Source organism: Hyla sarda, chromosome 4 (genome assembly GCF_029499605.1).
Source record: "Hyla sarda isolate aHylSar1 chromosome 4, aHylSar1.hap1, whole genome shotgun sequence".
NCBI lineage: Eukaryota > Metazoa > Chordata > Amphibia > Anura > Hylidae > Hyla > Hyla sarda.
Window position 1 is genome coordinate 297,076,245 of NC_079192.1, and position 9,652 is coordinate 297,085,896.

At 47.0% G+C, this 9,652-nt stretch overlaps 1 protein-coding gene across 2 annotated transcripts in view; it reads right to left on the minus strand.

Annotated features, from left to right (window-relative positions):
* The window catches only part of NR1H4 (nuclear receptor subfamily 1 group H member 4), a 133,359-nt gene extending 126,445 nt beyond the window's left edge, over positions 1-6,914 (minus strand). The window contains exon 1 of one of the 2 annotated variants that reach the window (XM_056574614.1): positions 5,800-6,914. The gene's annotated coding sequence lies outside the window, so the exon portion shown is untranslated. Of the gene's footprint in view, positions 1-4,926; positions 5,382-5,799 lie in introns of those variants that run through there. The other variant, XM_056574615.1, reaches the window with a different exon arrangement.
* Between the last annotated feature and the right edge of the window lie 2,738 nt (positions 6,915-9,652).

Below are 9,652 nucleotides of genomic sequence, written 5' to 3' on the forward strand. Positions count from 1 at the left end.
ACGCCTTTAAACAGCTCAAGTCTGCCTTTTCTTCTGCTCCCGTGCTCTCCAGACCTGACCCATCTAAACCCTTCCTATTGGAGGTAGATGCCTCCTCAGTAGGAGCGGGAGCGGCCTTCTACAAAAAAATTCTTCCGGGCATGCTGTTACTTGTGGGTTTTTTTCTAGGACCTTCTCTCCGGCGGAGAGGAACTACTCCATCGGGGATCGAGAGCTACTAGCCATTAAATTAGCACTTGAGGAATGGAGGCATCTGCTGGAGGGATCAAGATTTCCAGTTATTATTTACACCGATCACAAAAATCTCTCCTATCTCCAGTCTGCCCAACGGCTGAATCCTCGCCAGGCCAGGTGGTCTCTGTTCTTTGCCCGATTTAATTTTGAAATTCACTTTCGGCCTGCCGATAAGAACATCAGGGCCGATGCTCTCTCTCGTTCCTCGGATGCCTCGGAAGTAGAGCTCTCTCCGCAACACATCATTCCTCCTGACTGCCTGATCTCCACTTCTCCAGCCTCCATCAGGCAAACTCCTCCAGGGAAGACCTTCGTCACTCCACGCCAACGCCTCGGAATCCTCAAATGGGGTCACTCCTCCCATCTCGCAGGCCATGCGGGCATCAAGAAATCCATGCAACTCACCTCTCGTTTCTATTGGTGGCCGACTCTGGAGACGGATGTTGTTGATTTTGTGCGGGCCTGCACTGTCTGTGCCCGGGATAAGACTCCTCGCCAGAAGCCCGCTGGTCTTCTTCATCCTCTGCCTGTTCCCGAACAGCCTTGGTCTCTGATTGGTATGGACTTTATTACAGACTTACCCTCATCTCGTGGCAACACTGTTGTTTGGGTGGTCGTTGATCGATTCTCCAAGATGGCACATTTCATCCCTCTTCCTGGTCTTCCTTCTGCGCCTCAGTTGGCAAAACAATTTTTTGTACACATTTTTCGTCTTCACGGGTTGCCCACGCAGATCGTCTCGGATAGAGGCGTCCAATTCGTGTCAAAATTCTGGAGGGCTCTCTGTAAACAACTCAAGATTAAATTAAACTTTTCTTCTGCTTATCATCCTCAATCCAATGGGCAAGTAGAAAGAATTAACCAGGTCCTGGGTGATTATTTACGGCATTTTGTTTCCTCCCGCCAGGATGACTGGGCAGATCTTCTACCATGGGCCGAATTCTCGTATAACTTCTGAGTTTCTGAATCTTCTTCCAAATCCCCATTTTTCGTGGTGTACGGCCGTCACCCTCTTCCCCCCCTCCCTACTCCCTTACCCTCTGGTTTGCCCGCTGTGGATGAAATAACTCGTGATCTTTCCACCATATGGAAAGAGACCCAAAATTCTCTCTTACAGGCTTCATCACGCATGAAGAAGTTTGCTGATAAGAAAAGAAGAGCTCCCCCCATTTTTTCTCCCGGAGACAAGGTATGGCTCTCCGCTAAATATGTCCGCTTCCGTGTTCCCAGCTACAAATTGGGACCACGCTATCTTGGTCCTTTCAAAATTTTGTGCCAGATCAATCCTGTCTCTTATAAACTTCTTCTCCCTCCTTCTCTTCGTATTCCTAATGCCTTTCACGTTTCTCTTCTTAAACCACTCATCATCAACCGTTTCTCTCCTAAACTTATCTCTCCCACTCCTGTCTCCGGTTCTTCAGACATCTTTCCTGTAAAGGAGATACTGGCCTCCAAAAAGGTTAGAGGAAAAACCTTCTTTTTGGTTGACTGGGAGGGCTGTGGTCCTGAAGAGAGATCCTGGGAACCTGAGGACAATATCCTAGATAAAAGTCTGGTCCTCAGGTTCTCAGGCTCCAAGAAGAGGGGGAGACCCAAGGGGGGGGGTACTGTTACGCCGAGCGCTCCGGGTCCCCGCTCCTCCCCGGAGCGCTCGCTACACTCTCGCTCCCGCAGCGCCCCGGTCAGATCCACTGACCGGGTGCGCTGCGATACTGCCTCCAGCCGGGATGCGATTCGCGATGCGGGTGACGCCCGCTCGCGATGCGCACCCCGGCTCCCGTACCTGACTCGCTCTCCGTCGGTCCTGTCCCGGCGCGCGCGGCCCCGCTCCCTAGGGCGCGCGCGCGCCGGGTCTCTGCGATTTAAAGGGCCACTGCGACGCTGATTGGCGCAGTGGTTCTAATCAGTGTGTTCACCTGTGCACTCCCTATGTATACCTCACTTCCCCTGCACTCCCTCGCCGGATCTTGTTGCCATTGTGCCAGTGAAAGCGTTTCCTTGTGTGTTCCTAGCCTGTGTTCCAGACCTCCTGCCGTTGCCCCTGACTACGATCCTTGCTGCCTGCCCCGACCTTCTGCTACGTCCGACCTTGCTTCTGTCTACTCCCTTGTACCGCGCCTATCTTCAGCAGTCAGAGAGGTTGAGCCGTTGCTAGTGGATACGACCTGGTCACTACCGCCGCAGCAAGTCCATCCCGCATTGCGGCGGGCTCTGGTGAACACCAGTAGTGACTTAGAACTGGTCCACTAGCACGGTCCACGCCAATCCCTCTCTGGCACAGAGGATCCACCTCCTGCCAGCCGGCATCGTGACAATGAGCTTTTGGGTCTGCCAAAAAAATTTATACATCGTCCGCGAAAAGGGCCAGCTTAACAATAGTGTGGTTCCATTGCTAAATTAAAAAGAAGGGGAGATAATGGGCACCCCTGACGTGTCCCCTTAAAAAGAGAGAAATCAGGAGAAAGCATAGCTGAAGTATGTACCCGTGCTCGGGGGAAGAATAAAGACCATCAAGAAAGGAACGTAAGTATCGCACTATCCCAGCTTTGTCCAGCACCATCCCAAGCCAGTCCCATCGGACGTTATCAAATGCCTTCTCGGCGTCAAGCGCTAACAACATGGGTGATTCCCCAGGCCGGGGATGGTGCTGTACTCTGTCAAGAACAGTCAACACCTTTTGTATATTCGTCAATGCAGAGCGGTTACGCACAAAGCCTACTTGGGAAGGGCCTATAAGGGAGGTGAAGGAATGTGCTCAGACGGTCAGCAAGGATTTTGGATGCTAATTTAAGATCTTGATGGGCGAGATAGGGCCATAGGATTGAGGGAGCAGAGGGTCTTTGTTGGGCTTTAAAAAGAGTTTGATAGTATATATCACCTACACTCTCCCAAGGAAAGATCAAATACTCCTTTACCACTAGATAGCAACAACTACAATAATATAATAAACCTACATGTGCTACCAATAAGAATATACTCCATTATCATAAATCCAAAAGTTTTTATTAAATAACATTTTACACAATTATCAAAAAATAACTCAAAAAGGACAGAAACCCCTAACCCATAAAAAACATGCACCCCAGTAGGCACAGTGTCCCCAGCCGTATAATCACCAAAAATCTTGCAACACACTCTTATGAGCTATTAATGACTCCTCCGTATATGTACACAATATACCAGGTATGCTATCATAACATATATGACATGTTAATACCCACAATGAACTGCATTACCTGTTCCACGTGTGTTGTTAGCAGCAATTTGGGGACCCCTGTGCACCCTTGATGGACGTCAGTTTTGTGGGCTAACCCACTTTGTCAGGAGGTCGATAGTAGCAGTGTTAGAGTGGAGAGGCAGGGCGCCCATGTGGAGGAGATGGTTGAAGTAGGATGTTAGGGGAGGTGCCAGCTGGTTAACCAATACTTTTAAAAATTCCCCTGAGAACCCATCCAGGCCCAGAGCTTTGGTATTGTGGAGGTGTTTTATGGTCTAAGTGACCTCATCTACCGAGAAATAAGCATTTAGAGCGGCACGTTGGTCCGCAGACAGAGTGGGTAACCGGACCAACTCCAAGAACGTCCTACCTAATGTCATATCCGCCGGGAAAGAGGAGTACAGGGATGTGTAAAAATCGCCAAATAGTGAGTTAATGAGGTCTGAATGAAGAGCACCCGTCTCATCCCAAAGGGCAGGAAAGTGTTGAGGGGGTCTACGACCCTTTGCCAGGTGTGCAAGGAGACGGACAGATTTGTTTGGCTGAATCGAAACAACTCAGCTTTGAATCGGGAGAAGGATGCCATGCTTTTGCATTCTGACCAAAGGTCAAAGGTGGCTTTAGCCTCCCTCCAAGCCTATAAAGCGGAGGTAGTGGGTCAGGAAACGTATTGAGTATAGGCCAGCTGCAGCGATTTACTAGCCTCCTAAAAGTGGTGGAGAGACTTTGTTTAACAGTCGACATGAACGCTATCAGGCGACCCTGCAAAACGTATTTTGCCGATTTCCAGTAGAGGGGAGCTTCAGTAACATGCTCCCAGTCCACCAGCCTCACAGAGACTCAATAACATTTTTGTCTTTTATCATATAAGCAGGGAAGCGCCACTGTGAGTCCGCTCCCTTCAGGAAAACATCAGACAGAGATAGGGAAATTGGAGAATGGTCCGAGATAACCATATCTTGAATCTCAGAGCTCATTACGCGAGCCATCAAATCTGGGGAAGTCAGAAAATAATCAATTCGGGACCAAGAGGAATGTCTATGGGAATAGTGGGTGAAATTGATACTGTCTGGGTGCATCAACCGCCAGGGATGCCGGAGGCCCGAGACCTCAATAAAGCAAGAGTAAATTTGGTCAGTACATCTGGTAATAGAACGGTCCACCGCTCCACCCTTCCTATCCTCCAAGGACACCGCCACAGAATTCATATCCCCACCTATAATTTTGTTGGAGATGGGATCACACAGAAGCCTGGCCTCTAGAGCTTGAAAAAATAGCTTGTTATCTCCATTGCACACACTATAATCATGACCTTCACATCTGATATGGACCCAGACCCAGCGACCCTCTCCATCTACCTCTTTGTTCACCCCCACACCCCCAAAGTTCCTATTGATAAGGATCAGGGTGCCTACCCTACCTCCTACCGAAGGGGCCCCAATCACCTCCCCCACCTACAAGTGGGACATACGAACCATATCAGCAAGGTGAGTTTCCTGGAGCAATGCAATGTCAGGATGTAAACATTTCAAGTGGCGTAGGATCTGTGTTCTCTTATTGGGCGACCTCAGGCCCTTAACATTCCAGGAGACCAACTGCATGATCACATGAAGCAAAGGAGACTAGTGGACCTACAATGAGAAGACGGAAAAGAGAAAGAGAGAAAAAAAAACACAAGGACGATACACAACACACACTCACACAACACTCAAAACCAACAACGCAACTGGCTGGATCAAAATGTAAGGCACAGAAAAGTACTGTCTAGACCGAAGTAGAAGACAACAACCAGAGGGCACTAAGAATTGGTGGAGTGGACCCACCAAGATACACAAGACACCAGAATGAGTGTCAAACACTGTGCTATGGACTGAAAATAAAAATAAAATAAACAGCAGAGAAAAATGGCAAAACTCAATCCCACACTACAAGGAGGAGAATGGGGATATCCCTAAATCCCCCCCAAAAAAGTCTGTCAGTGCAAACATTGTGACCCCTCCCCCCCCCCCCCCCCCCACGCCACAACAGGAAGCAAGAACAAAACCCCACTGAAGCCCGGATCACAGAACCCAACTTGGAACATAAGAGAATATAACAATTACCCCTAAACACATAGGAGACAACAGAAACTAAGCACAGGAAAATCCTATCAAAGAGTCCAACCCCCCTCCCCCACTGGAGAGACTGTTGAGAAATGTCCCAGTGACACATTAAAGAGAGCGTCTGGTCTACAATCAGGGATCCCCCATAGGTACTGCGATTTAAATTCAGAAGACTATGGAGATAGGGTCACCACTGCCCTCACAAGGGCGTGAGAAAGAGGGCAAAAGTTAAAGGATACCCCTCACCAGCACCTTCAAGGTCACGGCCATCAGAGAACAGCATGGTCCCCTGGAGACCCTTGACGTCCAGGAGAGTGGGCAGGAGACTCATGTGGATGGTGGTCAGGGCTCCCTCGGGGACGGTCAGATCCCGTCGGGCTGCGAATCGCTGCCTCCGCAACAGCAGGACTTGCGCTGGAACAGTTCTGTGCAGATTGCACTGAAAGCTCTACGTCACCAGGGCTGAGAAGGATGGGGCAGCCCCTAAGCACAAGGGGAGAGGAACATCTCCGGAACGCCCTTAGCAAGGCCTGGTGGTCGTTACAGTCCAATAGCTTGAAAAAACTTGGTGAGGTCTGTTGCGCTGAGATGATTGAGAGAAAGGTACATTGGGGTCAAGGGCACCCCTGTCAGGCCCCAGGCGGTGGACTGGTTCCACCCTGCAATAGTGATCAAGTCCCAGTGTCCCAGATAGCTCCATTTCACAAACATGTTCCAAATCCAGCACCTTTACTTGTTCAGAAAGCCCCACAAGGCGCTGGTTGTTGTGCCTAGACTGACTTTCCAGGTCATCTAGCATGGCCTACAGATTTGCATTTTTGCTTGGTGTAGGTCAACAATGGAAGCCGAATGATCAGAGTAGCCTTGATCCAAGGAGCTAACATCATTACGGATGGACACCACCGCTATGTTGGTTTGCATCAATTCTGACCTTAGCTGGGTAAAGGAGGCTTGCAGGGATGCCTCCAAGGATTGCTGTATGCTGGGCATAATATGAGCTGTAACTTCAGCAGCCAGGCTTTTAAAGTCCATAGGGGGCTGAGACAGGAGGGAGGTTGGGGGAATCCTTTCAGTGAGCTGAAACTGCAGTGTGAGTCTGTGGAGGTAGAAGCCCCATTGTCAGGCAGACCCAGAGGAGAGAGTAGGGGAGCCCCTCCCACCGGCTCCCTAATGGTGGCAGTGAGGCCAGGAGAGCTGGAGATGACAGAGGAGTCAGGAGGCGCCATCTCGTGATGCGGACAAGAGGAGGTGAGTAAAACCCGTTCCACTCCTGATACTGCAGCCGCTGATTCCGGGACAGGAGCCAGGTTATGCACGTCTCGCCGCTGTGCCTCTCTGTGCACTTCCTTGTGCGCATCCTTATGCACAGCTGTATGCACTTTTGCACGTGGCATAGCTGCCATTACTAGCCTGGGGTACGGGGGAGCTTCCAGAGAGGCCGTCAGTTTCAGGGTATTGCGGAGCATGTATCGCTCCATACAGGGTCCTGGAGCTGTCAGGGAGCAAGGGGGACGCAGGAGCCAAGTTATCCGTGTCTAGTCATGGCATCGCCAGAACCGTAAGTCTCTAGACAGGTTTTAATTAAACTTCCCCATACAGTTTATGAATTTAATTTGGTATCATTGTAATTGTGTTGACCATGCAAGTTAAAATTAGATGACAATTTCATCTAATGTGGATTTTTAAAAAATATTTCATTTCAATATTACTTTTTTCTATGTTAGAAAAAAAATGTAAAAATGTTTATAAATAAACAGTTATATAAGAAATATATATATATATATTTTTACTGTACAGTGCACTAAAAATATCATTGCCCTGTATGCTGGTACCCCTTTAAGGATTTGCGAGTGAGTGGCTTTAGAGAACACTAAAATATTTTTACAGGAACATCTTAAAAAAAAAAAATATGTATTCATAGCGACTAGTAAATAGTAGAAATTCTTGGAAAGCCACATCTAATCAGCTGAGATAAAAAGATCTTTAACAATAGACCCAGCATTATCACTCTCTGCATATCTTAATATTTTATCTCAGATTCCATGTAATCTTATCAAAAGTGTTTTAAACTGGCCAATATGTGCAGATAAAGCAATAAACTTTCTGATGCTCTTAGTAGCAAACAATGATATTCTTCGGTGAATATACTTTTGTATACTAAGCAACCACATAAACAGCAATTGTTTAATATGCATCTTATATGTAAATCACTATATCTATCTATCTACCTATATAGATATATATATAATCATTACCGGAGAAATCCAATATTTAATCCAATATGTACATTACTTGAGTTCCTGTCGTTTCCCATGGCAACCTAATAAAGAAGTTCCCTGCACGAGTCTGGCACTGGACATTCTCTTCTTTCTATCCTTTAAATATTGGATTTCTCCAGTAATGATATACATAACTCTTTTAATATTTAAAGGTGAACTGTAGTGCAATATAACTTATCCCCTAGGGTATAAGCTATAGATCGCGGAGAGGTGTGACCACTGGAGCCCCCCAGCGATCTCCTGTACAGGCCGTGACAGTCTGCAGGAAGTGCAGTGTGGTCCCCAGCAGGTAGCCGCAGCAGACACACCCCCTCCATGTATCTCTATGTGATACATGGAGGGGGGGTGTTGGCCGCTGCGTCATGCAGGGACGGAATGCCCCTTTCCAGCATACTTCCACGGCCCTATACAGGAGATCGCAGGGGGCCCCAGTGGTCGGACCCCCTGCAATCTATAACTTATCCCCTAGGGGATGAATTATATTGCACTACAGTTCTTCTTTATGGTGCATTCACACGTTCAGTATTCTGTGCAGATTTGAAGTGCAGGATTTGATGCAGAGGATTTTCTGCTGTAGATTTGAATGTAAACTCAATGACTGAACAAAGCTTGAAATCCTGTGCAACAAATCCTGTGCATCAAATCTGCGCAGGATACTGTACGTTTTGATAGACCCTTAAGCAGGAAAATTGTTGGGAGTTCATATATACTTTCTTATAATGGTATTATGATAGCATGTGCCTGTAAGGATTGAGGGTTAATGTATACCTTAAAGGGGTTACCCAGCTAAATTGTTTGTTTTTTTAAGTCGTTTTATAGGAAAAGAAAAACAGAGCTTATTTGTTCCAAAACAGAACCCCACCTGTCCTCAGGTTGTGTGTGGAATTACAACTGAGCTGCAATACCACACACAACCTGAGGACAGGTGTGCGGATGTTTTTTAAAGAAATCGCCCCTTCATGTGCCCAGGTTGTGTTTTAAAATAAAAACCTTACCTCCCCTGTAGCCCCCTCCACAGCCCACAAATTGCTGTAAGTTTGAGGTAAGCTAACTGATTTGTTCTTTGTTCCTGCTTTGTTCATATAAATATGTAACTTGTGTTATCTTTTGTACACCTCCCTTTGCTCAGTTACCTGACTTTAGCAAGAAGATGCAGCAGAGAAGCAGTCGGGGCAGGGCACAGGGGGAGGAGCATAGAAGGAAGTGCTGCACAGATAGTAAATATGCTGCTGCTGTGTCCTCCATCATCTGCTGTATGCCCCAGAACACATGCGCAACCTGACCCCTTCTCCCTCCTTCGCTGCACCCCTGCAGGGGACTATATGTAATATTTATCCCGGCTTGGCACTGAGAACAGGTATGCTTAAGTGTCAAGCGGGACACAACCCAAAAATTGTGAATGTCCTACTGAATCCGGGATAGATGAAACGTAAGAAGCATATTTTTGCTTTCTGTACACTTTTAATGCTAGGAGGTAGCATCTCAGGTGAATCTTCACTGTAAACCTCCTTACCCATTTAAGGGTTAAATATTTTCTTTTGTGAAAATTCGACTAAATTATGAATTCATTTTAATTGCATCAGAAATGTAAAAATCCAAAAGTGATCAGAGTCCAAATCAATGATTACAAGCCCTACATTATCTCTACTAAATTGATACATTTAATCTGATTGCAAAACCAAGATCTTATCTTCTGGGATTAGTTGGTTATCTCTTGTAGATAAGTCATACTCATAAGAGATTGTTGGCACCATTGGCCTTAATTCAAAACTCCATTAATTCCCACCATACCTATGTCAGTGTCATGTATTGTGCTTTGT